We start from the raw sequence: 14844 nt of genomic DNA on the forward strand, positions 1-14844 counted from the left end.
TTCCCAAGTGGTTCCAAAATTGACCCGCAACCAGACACAATTGGTCTGCCAGGAGGATTTTGACTGTCTTTATGAATTTTGGGCAGAACATAAAGTACAGGGGTGCGAGGGTTGGCATTGTTGAGGAATTCGAATTCTTTCTTAGAAATGATGTCTTTATCTCTAGCGTCAGTGGTGACGGATAGCATTTTGTTCCGGATATCTTCCAGAGGATCTTTAGGAAGGGGTCGGTAGTGTTCCTGGTTTGCCAGTTGTCTTTTGATTTCCAGGTCGTATTTAGTAGTACTCATGATAACAATTCCTCCGCCCTTGTCAGCCGTTTTTATAATGATATCGTTGTTTTCTTTCAATGTTTTTAGGGCTAGTTTCTCAGTGAGCGGGAGATTGTACGGAATGAATTGTGGCTGATTTTTAAGATCCATGACGTCTTTTAGTACAAGTCGCTCAAAAGCCAAAATTTCAGGTGGCATGGCATGAGAGGGAGGGTTGAAGGTGGATGGCGGTCTGAAGGGGGAAGAGTTCAAGGGTGAAGATTCTGTTTTGTCTGCAAAATAGTGTCTTAGACGGATTTGTCTGAAAAATTTCAGGAGGCTAGATTGAAGATCTAAGAAGTCTGTTCGTTCGGTAGGAACAAATGTTAATCCTCGGGAAAGGAGGTTGATTTAATCACTGCTGAAAACATGATCTGATAAATTGAAGATGGGTATTTGGAGATCAGTGGATTCCGGTGCATCCTCATTGTCTACTGTTGTTGTCCCCATTGGTAGAAGCGGTTGCGAGTTTGACGTTCTCCCGGGAGTTGTGGTTGGTATTGGCGATTTCTGTTGGGGCGATTTGGAGGAGGTGGTTGCCCGCGTCCCCGGCCTCTCCCTAAAAAACCAGCTGGAATCAGGGAGGGGAGGTCTGTTGGTTGTTGCGGAGGTGCCTGGGCGGTTATCTGTGTCCGAATCTTCCACAGAGGTATTAGATGAGTCTGAGAATGTCACGCGTTGGTTATTTCTGAATCGGCCCCAATTGCGTGTTTTAGGTGGAAGGTATTGGGTGTTGTAAAAGGCCTCGTCTAGATAGGATAGGTATTTTCTACCTTGTAGTTCTAGATATCCTTTTGGATTTTGTTGTTTTTTTATTCACTTCAAAGGTGTTAAAAGTGTCGATTGTGGTGTTGATTTTGTCTAAGAGACTTTTCGCATCCGGGAGAGATGGGTCTTCCAAAATTTGTTTTTCAAGTTCTGCTATTTCCAGAAGTTCCAGACGGCTGTGTTCAATCGCTGTATCTATGCCAAGGACCATCCAGTGTCTGGAGCAGGTTGTAGCCAAATGGCTGAATTTGGTCCGGAATAGAGGATCGGTTGTGAAAATGGCTGGGGTGTTGCGTATTTGTAAGCCAACAGGGATGGTGCCTGATCTGAGATAGTCCGTGAGCATGCGTGCGTGGAGGTCCGTTCGAATTTGTTTTTTCTTGAGTTTTTCTAATTTCTCAAGAAGGGTTTTGGAAGTGGTGGAGGGGGTGGAGGATGTGGCAGAAGGGGGGGCATGGGTGAGAAGGGAGGGTCCGACCATAAGAGAGTTAATATAGTCCTCTGTATAAGAGAGAGACTCTTTCGACATTGTATGTGTCCTATGGGTTGACAGTACGATGAGACTTTAATAAATATAGTCAGGGAATGTAAGTACCCGAGGGCACGGACTCTCGCAGCCAGCCGGCTGCTCACAATCTTTTAAACAAGACAGGAGTATAACCCATAGACCAAGTCAGGACTGGGTAGATAAGGTGCAATTAGAAAACAATGTCCTAAAAGGTAAAAGTCAATAGACAATTAATCATAGCATGCACATAGCATTACTGGGGTGGACAAGAAGGAGATAACTCATAGTTTTTGTCAAAAGGAACTTATTCAGCTTTATGTGGAGACATTCATGTCATGGTCGGATACAGTTAGAAAAACAGCACTGCATAGAATGTAATGACAACCACATTGGACTTGGTGCAACAAACGTGAATAAATAGTGCAGGTGGCGACGCAAGTGAAAGAAAACAGCGTAGTCGGGCACTGTGCAAGTTGTGCAAGCTATTTACAGTGGGTGGCTAGAACGGTGCATGTGACATTGTGATATCACAGTGGGCACAGTAAATTTTGGTTCAGGTCTAGAGCCACTAAGGAAAAGTGCGCCTATTAGTCAGGCTGTTGGGTCGACGGCGTTTCGATCCAGACAAATTAGGATAATCATCAGGACTGGTTGTCTGAATTAGGAAGTGCTGTGGAGAAAGTGAGCATATGGTGCAGAGGGTCAAGGCAGGCACCACTGAGTGAAGCAACCTGATGTAGCATACCTAGGCTCTTTGTCAGACAGACAAAGCATTTTTAATTGTATGCAGCAAGCCACATAGCCCCAATTTTACATGAACTGCTGTCTGGAGTGGACTCTGCCTGGCATAACAACAACAGAACACTGCCTCGCCCTCGACCAATACATACCACGAATAGACAGACATGTAGTCCTGCTGTAGTAGTTGTTGTAGACTGGTTTACCTGTTTGCCACTCACGAATTGGCCATAGTTCTTCCATAAATCGACGCTGATGATCCATCCATCCCAGTGAGTGACTGTAAAGAAAAAAGATATATTATTTAATCAATCATCATGGTATATTGGCAAGTGAGTCCGCTCCAGGGACATTTTGCATATTTTGTGAAATGCAATATATTGGCCCCTGAATTTGAAGTACAATTTTAATTAAACAAGGTAAAAAAAAGAGTTGTTGACATGAGTTACAATTACTGTGTGAAAGATTAGATAATAACTAAGACAAGACATATGAATCGTCATTTCATGCACAAAAAACAAACAGCAATTGCTTTAATCAGAGCCAGACAGCCATTGCTGTCCAGTGCATGCCATCTTCTCAATTATTCATTACCTGTTCTACTTTTTGTCCGCATCTTATTCGGAAAGTGAGGGCCCACAGGGCAGCCTCTCCTGTCAATATCAAAAGTAACTCTGTCAGCAATCAGCAAGCATGTAGTCAGTCAGTAATTTCAGTCCCACTTGAGGGGACTCGTCGTACTCCATCCATCTGCCTTGAGGGAAATGGATAGGGGGAGTCTGGAGGAGGAGTATAAAGGAGCATGATTGAGTTGTGAACTTGTGAACCTCAGGAATGCAGACTGCGGCACCTTCAAATCAACAAGGAATATAAGATGAAGACAGTGCTGCTGATGGACTTGTTGTGATTAGGTGATTAGAGTTTTGTTGTGGTAAAAGTTGCAAAACAAAGAAAGACACACAGGAATAAAAGTGAATAAGGACGAAAAAAAGGAAGTCATTTTCAGGGCTCGGTGTCAGGGAAGTAGAGCTTGTCCTTCAACTCCATGAATTGAGACGGGAGTAGGTCAGGTAACAGAGAAGAACTTCCGTCACCTAAGTCGGTGTCCTCTTCTTTCTACGTGCATTCACGTACTTTGTAATCTGGTGGTATCAAGTGCTGATTCATCTTGATCAGTGTTAACCTCTCCACATTTTTGGCCGAGAGGCGGGCCCTTTTTGAAGTTACAATGGCACCAGCAGCACTGAAAACACGTTCAGAAGACACGCTTGTGAGTGGGCAAGACAAATAATTTAGAGCCAGGTTGGTGATCAGTGGCCATAGAGCCATTTCTTGTACCAATACAGCAATGGGTTCATATTAACAAAGACCTGTGTTGGGTCATCCAGATAGGCCTGCACCATCAACTCAAGGTTCTCCACGGTTGCTCCACTTTGCGTACCATCTGTGGCCTTCTCAGCACTGGAACGAACAAACCCTTGATGAGTTATCCAATCCGCTTCCAACAATATTATGGCTGGGCCTGGTGCAGGTGAGGATGATGATAGGGTTGCTGCTGGTGTCGTTAACAGCTGTGAGGGAAAGTTACTCCCTTCGCCCACAGATTCAGAAGTGGAACTTGACGCTGGATCGCCTGCTGATTCAGTTGGACTTCTGACGGCTCCTTGAATTTTCTGTCAATCTTTTTCAAACCGACTGGCTGACACAGCTATCCAATGTTTGTACTTTGTAACATCTGCCTCATCAAAAGGAATGAATGCTTGCTGGCCACTGCCTTTTTGTACCGTGGATCCAGAATAGTGGCAAAAATGTAATATTGTTCTGTATGTATCTTTTGAATCCTTTCATTGGCAACTAGGCGGCTTAATAAGTTCTCCGCCAACAGAGATGCAGCTTGCTTTCCACCATCATCTTTCAACTTTGAAGACACCGCCTTCAGTTGGTGCTCTAGCATGCGCAACAATGGGATAGCTTTGCTCAAAGAACAGTCCTCCCTGCTGACTTCAAGCTGCCATTCCTCCAACTCTAGCCTCATGTCATTAATAGTAGAACCTACTGTAAAGATATAGTCATTGATTACCATGCACTGCTCAAACAGACGCTCAAGCATGTAAAAGGTTGAGTTCCAACGTGTTGCCACCTCCTGGATGAGTCCTTTGACTGGCACTTTACGTACATGTTGAATGCTCCTCAGCTGCTTCCAGGCCTTAAAAGAATGGCTGAAATGTGTGCAGATTCTTCGGCAGGTAGACAGTAACTTCTTGACTTGGTTTTCAGTTTTCAAGAAATCTTGAACAACCAGGCTTATACAGTGCGCCAAACACGGCACTCTGAAATATTCACCGTCCTGCATGGCCTTAAGTATATCACTGCCATTATCCATGGAAACATAACCATTAACCAACTATGCAATTTCTTGGTTGCAGCCATTCAGAGACCTTACTGTTAAACTCATCCAAAATGTTTTTTGCAGTATGAGTTTTCTCCATGGCAAACATGGCTAATGTTGCATGTTTCTGATTAGCTTGAAAAACTGTGTCAAGGTCAACAACTGCACGTGACTTGTCTCTAACCCCTGCAAAAGACCCTGAAAAAGAGACCCAGTGTGCAGTAATGCACATGTAATCAAGGGCTTGGCAACTGGTCCACATGTCTGTTGTCAAGTGGATAGTGTGAACAGCACTCTTCTGCAAAACTGCCCCAATCACCTCCAGCACATTTTGATGTAGTGCTGGAACCGCAACCCTGGCAAAATAGGACCGGCTAGGAACCTTCCATTTAGGGCAGACTGTTGCCACTAATTCTAGAAACCCCACCCCTTCCACGAAAGAAAAAGGGAGAAGGTCCAGCGCTAGCATTTTAGCCAGCTTTACGTCATACAGACGTACCTTTGGGTGGTTGCGTTTAAATGGCGCCTCCGCACAGAACATTCCGCAAATGGTGGGCTGGATCATTTTACTTGATGATGATGACGTCTTCAAACCAGTTAGGCCCATTGATGTAGTTTTTCGCATTGGTGTCTCTACAACACTCTTAGTGTGCCTCATAGATGTTGCAGGGGTGGAGGGCGATACCACTGCAGTGCTGCTGCCAGCAGAATTGGGTGTACCAGAAAAAATGTCTGTTGCTTCTTCACTTCCCCCCTGCACGATCAGATTCTCGTCATCATCAGGTGCAATATCAAGGGATACATTTGGATTTGTTTTTCTTTTGCCTTCCTCGATCTTCCTCATGTGTGCTTCCCACTCGATAATGTGGTGCTGCTTGAGATGACCTCTCTGGTCTCCGGTACCATAGTTGGTACCAAGCTTACCCCGACTAACGCATGCTTTACAAATCGAACAAACGACCATGTTTTCCGCCTTTGCGCTTACTGTAAAGAAGTCCCAAACTGGTGACTGGTGATGTCTGCTGAAGGTGGAGGTGCTACTTTGACTTTCAATGCCAGATGAAGTGGAGGATGGGCGTGGCTGAATTCGTTTCTGTTGTTCACTTACAGCACCACTACTTGAGGTAGAGCGGATGGAGGTCCATGCCGGCCCTTCTGACTAAAAAAGATGGAAGCTGTAGGTCGTGTTGGTGTTGTAGTTAACGGTGGTGGTACCAGTGCCACGCCGCCCATATCCCGCTCAGCAGCCATTCGGGATAGGGTGAAAATGTCTGTCTGCTGCATGCCTGCTGGGGCTGGAGTGACGACTGTGATGACTGGGTCATCATCAGACGGTTCATCAGCAGCAGAAGACACCACTTCTTGTTTGTCGTCATCACCCATAAGTCGAAGCTTTGCGGGAGCCTTCCTTTTTAGGCTGAGCTACCTTTGTCGACTCATGGCGTGCCTCACTCTCAGACTGCATTTGTGGGTTCCAATCAGGATCAAGGTCATCAGAATGAAGGGGGCTTGAAGAAGAACTTGTAGTAGTAGGAGCCCTTCTTGACCTTTTTCTTGCTGGGGATCTGGAAGACAATGGAACATCATCAGGAGGAGTGGCTTCCTCGGATGATACCTCCTCTAGAATAGCAATTTCCTGATGTGCCCCTACTTCTGGAGGCACAACCGTTGTAGGAAGTTGTGCCGCTCCATGAACCTCTACTCGCACCTCTCCATGCACCTGTCCATGCGCCTCTCCTTAAGGCTCTACTTGCGCCTCTCCTTGCGGCTCTCCTTGCGGCTGTACTTGCGCCTCTACTTGCGCCTCTCCTTGCGGCTGTACTTGCGCCTCTCCTTGCCCATGTACTTGCGCTTGTACTAGTTGCACCTGTGTTTGTAGCTGTGGTTGTTGAACACTCATCAGTTGAGTTACACCCTGGCGTTGATTGGATGATACTTTCTTGTGATGAGCCAAGATCACTGGTCGATGGTGACTCAACAACCAAAGTGGCTGCCGCAGCAGCACTCATGGTGGTCTTGGACCTAACTTGGCGTGGTGGCACTGAGCCCAATGAAGCGGAGGTGCTGCTTCCAGCTTGGTCCCCGGCGGACACCGCTGCTGCTGCAGGCTTTTTTTTCACAAAAAAGGTGTCGGTGGGCACACCAGTCTCCTTGGTAGGTGGTGCCACTTGCTTCTTCTGCTCCTTCATACTGGCAGTGGCACTATCAACTTTTTTCGCTGAGGCGCTACGGCCAACTTTCTTTGGGGCCATCTTCTTGAGATGTCAGAACAGCAGGCCACAGTTGCACGAGTTGCAGAATTGTCTTGTCTGTGGCCACATGTGACATCATGTGACATTGTGCTGCACACACCGCTGCAAGACTTCTTCCTGGCACTGGTGGTTCTCTTGTGCACCTAAAAGCAATGGAAGCCAGAGGAACATCAGTTATACACCCCAAAAAGTAAAAAAAACACTCAAAAATCACCACAATCCAATGCCATCCATGCCCTCAATGATGTTTAAATTCAAGACACCCCACAGAAAGACTAGGCCCATGCACCACTCACTACACCTTTGCATAATGGTTGAAAGCAAGGCAAACTGGGTGCAGGCCTAAGCACACTGCCTGGCTTCAAAATGGCCCCTTGACCCCCACCACATGGCCAGGCCCTGCCTGTACCAGGCCTCAAAATGGCCCCCACCCACATGGCCAGGCCCCAACACCACCCCAAAAAGTCGAAAAACACCCAAAAATCACCACATTCCCATGCCATCCATTCCCTCAATGATGTTGAAATTCAAGACACCCCAGAGAAAGACTAGGCCCATGCACCACTGAGTACCCCTGGGCATAATGGTTGAAAGCAAGGCAAACTGGGTGCAGGCCTGAGCACAATGCCTGGCTTAAAAATGGCCCCTTGACCCCCACCACATGGCCAGGCCCTGCCTGTACCAGGCCTCAAAATGGCCCCCACCCACATGGCCAGGCCCCAACAACACCCCAAAAAGTCGAAAAACACTCCAAAATCACTACAATCCCATGCCATCCATGCCCTCAATGATGTTTAAATTCAAGACACCCCACAGAAAGACTAGGCAAATGCACCACTGAGTACCCCTGGGCATAATGGTTGAAAGCAAGGCAAACTGGGTGCAGGCCTGAGCACACTGCCTGGCTTCAAAATAGCCCCTTGACTCCCACCACATGGCCAGGCCCTGCCTGTACCAGGCCTCAAAATGGCCCCCACCCACATGGCCAGGCCCCAACACCACCCCAAAAAGTCAAAAAACACTCAAAAATCACCACAATCCCATGCCATTCAAGCCTTCAATGATGTTTAAATTCAAGACACCCCATAGAAAGACTAGGCCCATGCACCACTGAGTAGCCCTGGGCATAATGGTTGAAAGCAAGGCAAAGTGGGTGCAGGCCTGAGCACACTGCCTGGCTTCAAAATGGCCCCTTGACCCCCACCACATGGTCAGGCCCTGCCGGTACCAGGCCTCAAAATGGCCCCCACCCACATGGCCAGGCCCCAACACCACCCCAAAAAGTCGAAAAACACTCAAAAATCACCACAATCCCATGCCATCCATGCCCTCAATGATGTTTAAATTCAAGACACCCCAGAGAAAGACTAGGCCCATGCACCACTGAGTACCCCTGGGCATAATGGTTGAAAGCAAGGCAAATTGGGTGCAGGCCTGAGCACACTGCCTGGCTTCAAAATGGCCCCTTGATCCCCACCACATGGCCAGGCCCTGCCTGTACCAGGCCTCAAAATGGCCCCCACCCAAATGGCCAGGCCCTAACAACACCCCACAAAGTCGAAAAACACTCAAAAATCACCACAATCCCATGACATCCATGCCCTCAATGATGTTTAAATTCAAGACACCCCACAGAAAGACTAGGCCCATGCACCACTCACTACACCTGGGCCTACTGGCCATTGAGGTTTTACAGGCACCCCAAAACTTTAAAAAAAATCAACATATAACAGTGAGCTAAAATTCCATGACATAAATGAGAATTAAGTTAAAAAACCAATCACAGAAACAGTTGTATCATGCCCCCATGACTAACCCTGGTCCTACTGGATACTGTGGCTACCCATCACAATATATATTTTGTTAAAGTTGTGAAAAAAGTTTTAGAACTGTAGTTGCCTCAACTGCAATGCCCCAAACAAAGAACACCAACTTAATTGTAAAATCTCATGTCCAAAAGTGATCCAAACTCCAAAGTCCAAAAAGTCCTCAAATACAAATCCAGCAGCAGTCACAGAAAGTAATCCTTCCAGCTCAACAGCCAAATGAAAAGTGACCAATACATGCACAAAGCACTGGGAGGAGCCTGCTGGACAGGCACAGGAAGTTGGAGACTCTAAGGCAATTCCTTCCACCCACCCCACCCCAAAAAATGGACTCCTGCACCAAAAAGTGCAGTCAAATGTCAATCTGAGGAGTTATTCTGATCAAATCATAATTTTCACAAGGTTTATGCTTCCTGCGGTGGATTTCTTGTGCAGAATTACAATTTTTGCAATTTTGGGAACGCAAGCTGTTCAAATCTCCCGCCGGAAGTCAGCTGCGCGCTGTCGCGGGCCTTTATGACGTACTCGCGTTGTCAAACTCTTGCCATACAAGATGGCATGCCGCGATAACGTAATTGCATTCGAAAAACTCTCGCACGATCACGCAGCAAGATCGAAAATGGCAAAGCACACTCAAAACCTGAAGAAAAACAATTAGGCGGACTCAGAATCACGGTAAGACAACGCCGCAAGCGCGATATTGTATTTTTCAAGCGCGACCAAGCAAAATAATTCGTATTTGCGGATTTTTGGGTAAATTCGCGCGATTCGCGGATCGCGAAATCATCAAAAATCCGCAAATTCACCCGCAAAACCGATTTTACGCCCACGCTTACACACCACCAAGGAGTTTGGTGGGTAATCCAGAAAGAGTTTGGGACAAAGTTAGCCAAGAATGTTTTGAGGGCCCTTTTACATTCTTCCAAGTGTACAACCTTTTGCTGTTTTTTTGCTGATCACCTTTCTAAATGGTTAAAAGTAACATTAGTGAATGAAACAAGCACCAAGACAGTTATCACTTTTCTAACGATTGGGTTTGCTAGGGAGGGGTTCCATTCTGATATTGTTTCAACAGGCCCTAGTACTATCAAAAACCTGAGGGTTCAAAGGTTTTCTACCTCGATAAGCCCCTGTGCCCCAAGAATAACAGAGTTTAGATGACTATACAATACACACTAATGATAGACTGGTGGAATTGTTCATAGGGAACTGCGCCAAAGGATATATTAACTGAATATATGTCTTTAAATCAACTATCTTTACAGTGCTAAAAGGTGGAGAGAACCACCTGCCTCCCCCAATTTTGCGGCCTAAGCTACAACTTTAGTATCTACAACTTCCTTAGCACACGTACATTTTTTTGAAGCCCAATCAATGACAGCAGTAGCTTCGTATGTCAACACAAGTATATACACTGGTCAAACATCAATTCCTCAATTTTTTATTCTTTGCGTAGATTCTTCTCATGTATAGTTGTGTGACAGATCGAGAGCCAACACGTGTTTCGACGCTTCTGTAACATATACACGTAACTTTTTCAAGGCTCAATCATCTCCAAAATGCAACGGTTAATGTGTGGTGATATTCCCCACCCACACGGTCCTCCAGCGTGGGGAAATAATTGTGGTAGGGTCCAATTAGCGACGCGCGCTCTCCAGTATATGGTTATGGATACGTCTCAATCTCTACGTGAATCACGCACACCCCTCATGCCGGCTTCCTCGAGTACGAGCAATACACAGTCTAAGAGGTACAGACAGGGAATCCCTCATTTGATTAGTACTTCTTCATCTGAAGATACACATCTCCTTTATAACTCAATATCTGAGACCACTATTCTGCTATTAGCACCTGCTTTGGAGAGAGGAAGCCATGATAGACTTGCCCCTGAGTGAAGGGTTCTTTCTCCAATGAGGGTATGTGTGCTATGCAATCCCTATGCTACGAGGCCCAAGTAAGTGGCGCTGCTCGCGGCGGTCGGGTACTAAGGGCAAGGTAGGGGCACTAACGTTGCACCGCAGGGGCCGTGCGGATGGGGCCTGGTTGGAAGAGGGATATCTTCTCCCATCTGTTGGTGTGTCTGCGCAGGCCCCGCGGCGGGGGCTCCTCGCCTCTCTTGTCTCCTCGCTCGTGGTGCACCTACTGCGGATGCTCCCTCACACAGAGCTGCTGAGGGGCTGGCAGGGTCTGGGCACGGGCCCAGGAGTCATCAGGAGTGTGCAGGGCGGATGCTGGCCACGAGTTGCCATTCTACGCTCCATCTACACTCCATGGGGAGACAAGGAGAGTGGAATCCCTGACACCGGCGCCTTAGTGGTGTCCTATTGGTGCCTGTGCTCGGCCTGACGTGAAAGCTCACTGGGCAATATTGTTCCTTGGGTGTGGGGCGCCATCCTCTTCTACCCTCCAGCCTCCCCCACCGGGTCCAGCACCATGGGTAAGGCAGACATGAAGCAGACTAAGCTTTTGTTTGACAACCGGTGCCAAACCAGACAGGAGGAGCCCGCGCAAGGAGCGGAGGAGCAGTTCACTCAGACTGATCCCACTGCAGCACGTGATGACGATTTGAAGGCGCTCCTGCTGGAAGTGAAATCCAGCCTCAGCACAATAGACTCCAAACTTGACTGTCTGACTGCTCGCCTCGACCAAGGGAAGGTGAGAGTGGGCACGCATGATACACAGATAGCACAGTTGGAGACAAGGGTGTTGGAGGTAGAAGACACAGCAACGAGGGACAAGCAACAGTTGCTCAAGATGGACAGGGTGCTGGAACTGATTAGGGCCAAGAATGAGGATTTGGAGGTGTTGTACAGAAGGGACAACATCCGCATCACTGGCCTGCCCGAGTCCACCAACATCCTGAGGATGGAAGACTATGTGGAAACTTTACTACGGGACCTTTTTGACAGTGTGCTCTCACCAGTTTTTATTGTGGAGCGGGCACACAGATCTTTGGGACCGCGCCCACCGCCGGGAGCGCCGGTCCACCCGATCATAGCCAAGCTGTTGAATTACTGCTCCTGTGACGTCGTGCGGCGGGTGGCGCAGGAGATGGGTGAAGTGCGGCACCAAGGGAATCTTTTATCGTTTTATCCTGACTTCGCCCTGGCGGTGCAGGCTGCCCACTGGGAATTCCCCCAGACTAAAATCCCCTTCAAAAGCATGAGGTGCAATACGCTCTGATCTACCCTGCCAAGCTCAAAATCCACAGGGGCGCACAATCACAGATCTTCAGTGACCCTAAGGCTGCGCTGTCGTTTGCCAAGAAGTGAGATGCCCAGAAACAAACTGCATCCAAGAGCCTGGAAAACACAGAAAACGGACAACTGGGTGATAATGATTAGCTAAATCGCGGGATGCTGTCCATTGACTTTACATTGTAATGCATTCTGGTAACGTTCATGTTGTTGTGACGAGGTTTCGGCCTCACAGTTGGATCACTTTTGGGGCGGGTTGCTTCCATGCCTCCTACTGATTTGCTTTAGCAATGCCCAGCTACTAGAGTGGCCTGGCCACCCAGGCCCAACAGACGGACAGTTAAGTGCCACTGATTGTCTAAAATGACAGGGTGCACTCTATTGCTCTCATACTGCACTGCAGTCTTGCTATCAGACCCGATGCTGTGACAACGCTTTAGACTAGTAGTTGTCTCCCTTTTGGGGCAGGTTGCCCACATGCTTCCTCATGTTCTGCTTCTCCAACGTCTGAATATTGGAGGGTCTTGGCCACCCTGTCTCTATGGCAGGGGTGTATGCCAGGTAGAACCATGCCTCCTTGGGATAATTCCCTTTACCATTTGCTTAACCGTTTCTCCAAGTTGGGAGTCCCTGGGTGGGGTGGGTTTGGTTGCTGAACCTAATTAGGGTGTTGGAGTATCTGGGATTCCCCTACGGGGTTGATGCCTCCTGCAATGGGCTTGTTCCTTTTACTGTTTGGTCCTATTTTGGCATGTTTTTTGAGATATGCAGTGCATAATATACTGTTCACCACGGCACTTGATACGGTCACTCCCACGTCAAACTCTCAGCATTCCATCATTCCACCTCTCTCTGCTACCACATGACAGACACCACATTTTGGACCTGGAATATTAGAGGCCTAAATGACCATCGCAAGGCACGCCTTATGCACATGCAACTTATCAGACACCAGGTGGATGTTTGTTTTCTCGAAGACACACACCTCCTGCCCGCTACAGTGTCTAGGCTGCAATCGCGGCACTGGGGCAAATCGTATGCCTCCTTCTATTCTAACTACTCCTGTGGTGTCATTATCCTTTTCTGGAAAGGTCTCCCCTGGCACAACACTCACTCCACCATTGACACAGAGGGTAGATATGTGATCCTCACTGGCACTCTTTTTAATCAGCCTCCTATCTTAGTAGCGCTGTACGGTCCCAATTCAGATGATCCTGACTTTTTCACACAAGCCTGGCAGCTCATCTCTTCCCTGGGACCTCATTCCCTGATATGGGGAGGCGACTTTAACATAGCTCCCGTGCAGGCGCTACACCGCTCTGGAGATCGCACGTTACACCCTCAGGCCACTTCCCTCCTCCACTCCATTATGTCTGACAACTCCCTGTTCGATAAGTGGCGACATGTGTACCCTAATAGGCATGAGGGAACTTGTGTCACTTGCTCACAGAGCTCACGGTCTCGCCTTGACCTTTGGATCACCAACCACGAGATCTCTTCCTGGACCACATCCATGGAACACATGGCTCGCACCCTCTCAGATCACTCCCCTGTATGCCTGCGCTATCGTCCCCCGCTCACGTTGCATCGTACGTTCGCCTGGCGATTGCCCCAAAATGCTCTCCGAGATGCCGTCGTCCGTGATGAAATTCGCGACACCATACTTGCCTACTTCGAACATAATGTCGGCTCAATGGAATCCCCTTCAACCCTCTGGAAGGGCTTTAAGGTTTTGATTTGGGGGGAGTGTATTGCCCGGCAATCTGGGGTGCTACGATCCATTCGGGGCACCCTTGAGTGCCTGGAAAACAAGATTAAAACTTTAGATCTTCAGCTGTCCCTAGACCACAACCCTGCCACCCTTGCTCTGATTAGAGCCAAAATGACTGATTTCCACGAGAGAGCGAATAGGGAGATTGCATTTCTGGGTAGAGAGGCGGGCGCATGTCGGTATGTTGAGGGTGATCGCCCCAGCAAAACTCTTGTGAATCTCCTCAGGCAACCGCACGCCTCCTCCAATATTACAGCCAGCCGCGGTCGGTAGTAGATGTTCCTGCAGGGCGGGGAGGGGGAGGGGCGGAGTGGGGGGTAGTAATGTATGAATTACGGAGTTTAACAGGTAAGTAAACATATGAATAAATAAAACAAATTTTGTTGCCTGCACTGCATCACCAAATACGATGCAGTGAGCGCAACAAAATTAGTTTTATTTATTTATATGTTTACTTACCTGTTAAACTCCGTAATCCATACATTACTACCCCCCCACCCTGCCACTCCCCCTCCCCACGTCACCGCCCTGCAGTAACTCCTACTACAGGCCGTGGCTGATTACAGCACTGCAGGATGAGGCCTCTGGCAGAACAACCTCCCCTACGGAAATCATCGCCAGGATCTCAACCATTAACTCTCAGTTATACACTGCCAGCAAGGCAGCCCCACGCGAGGTCATGGACCAATACTTTGATACCATCGAACTTCTTTGGCTGAGCAATAATCACCGGGACTACTTGGATGAACCGTTCACTCATGAGGAGATCTCTACTGTCATAGCAGGGCTCCCAGGCGACAAGGCGCCTGGATCAGATGGCCTCACCCCTGCATTCTATAAACAATATGCATCTCTCCTTGTCCTGCGCTTAGCTGCCATGTATAACGACTCTCTCGAACACAGAAGTTTACCCCACCTCTCAGTGAGGCCTTGCTCACCCTTCTTTTGAAACCGGATAAATCTCCTGGATACTGTGATTTATATCATCCTCTGTCCCTCATAAACACTGACAATAAAATGTATGCCAAGTTGCTGGCCACCCCCCTACTCCCTCTCATGTTGTTAATCGCTCGCCCAAGTCAGT

The sequence above is a fragment of the Lissotriton vulgaris genome, chromosome 5 (genome assembly GCF_964263255.1).
Source record: "Lissotriton vulgaris chromosome 5, aLisVul1.2, whole genome shotgun sequence".
Lineage (NCBI taxonomy): Eukaryota > Metazoa > Chordata > Amphibia > Caudata > Salamandridae > Lissotriton > Lissotriton vulgaris.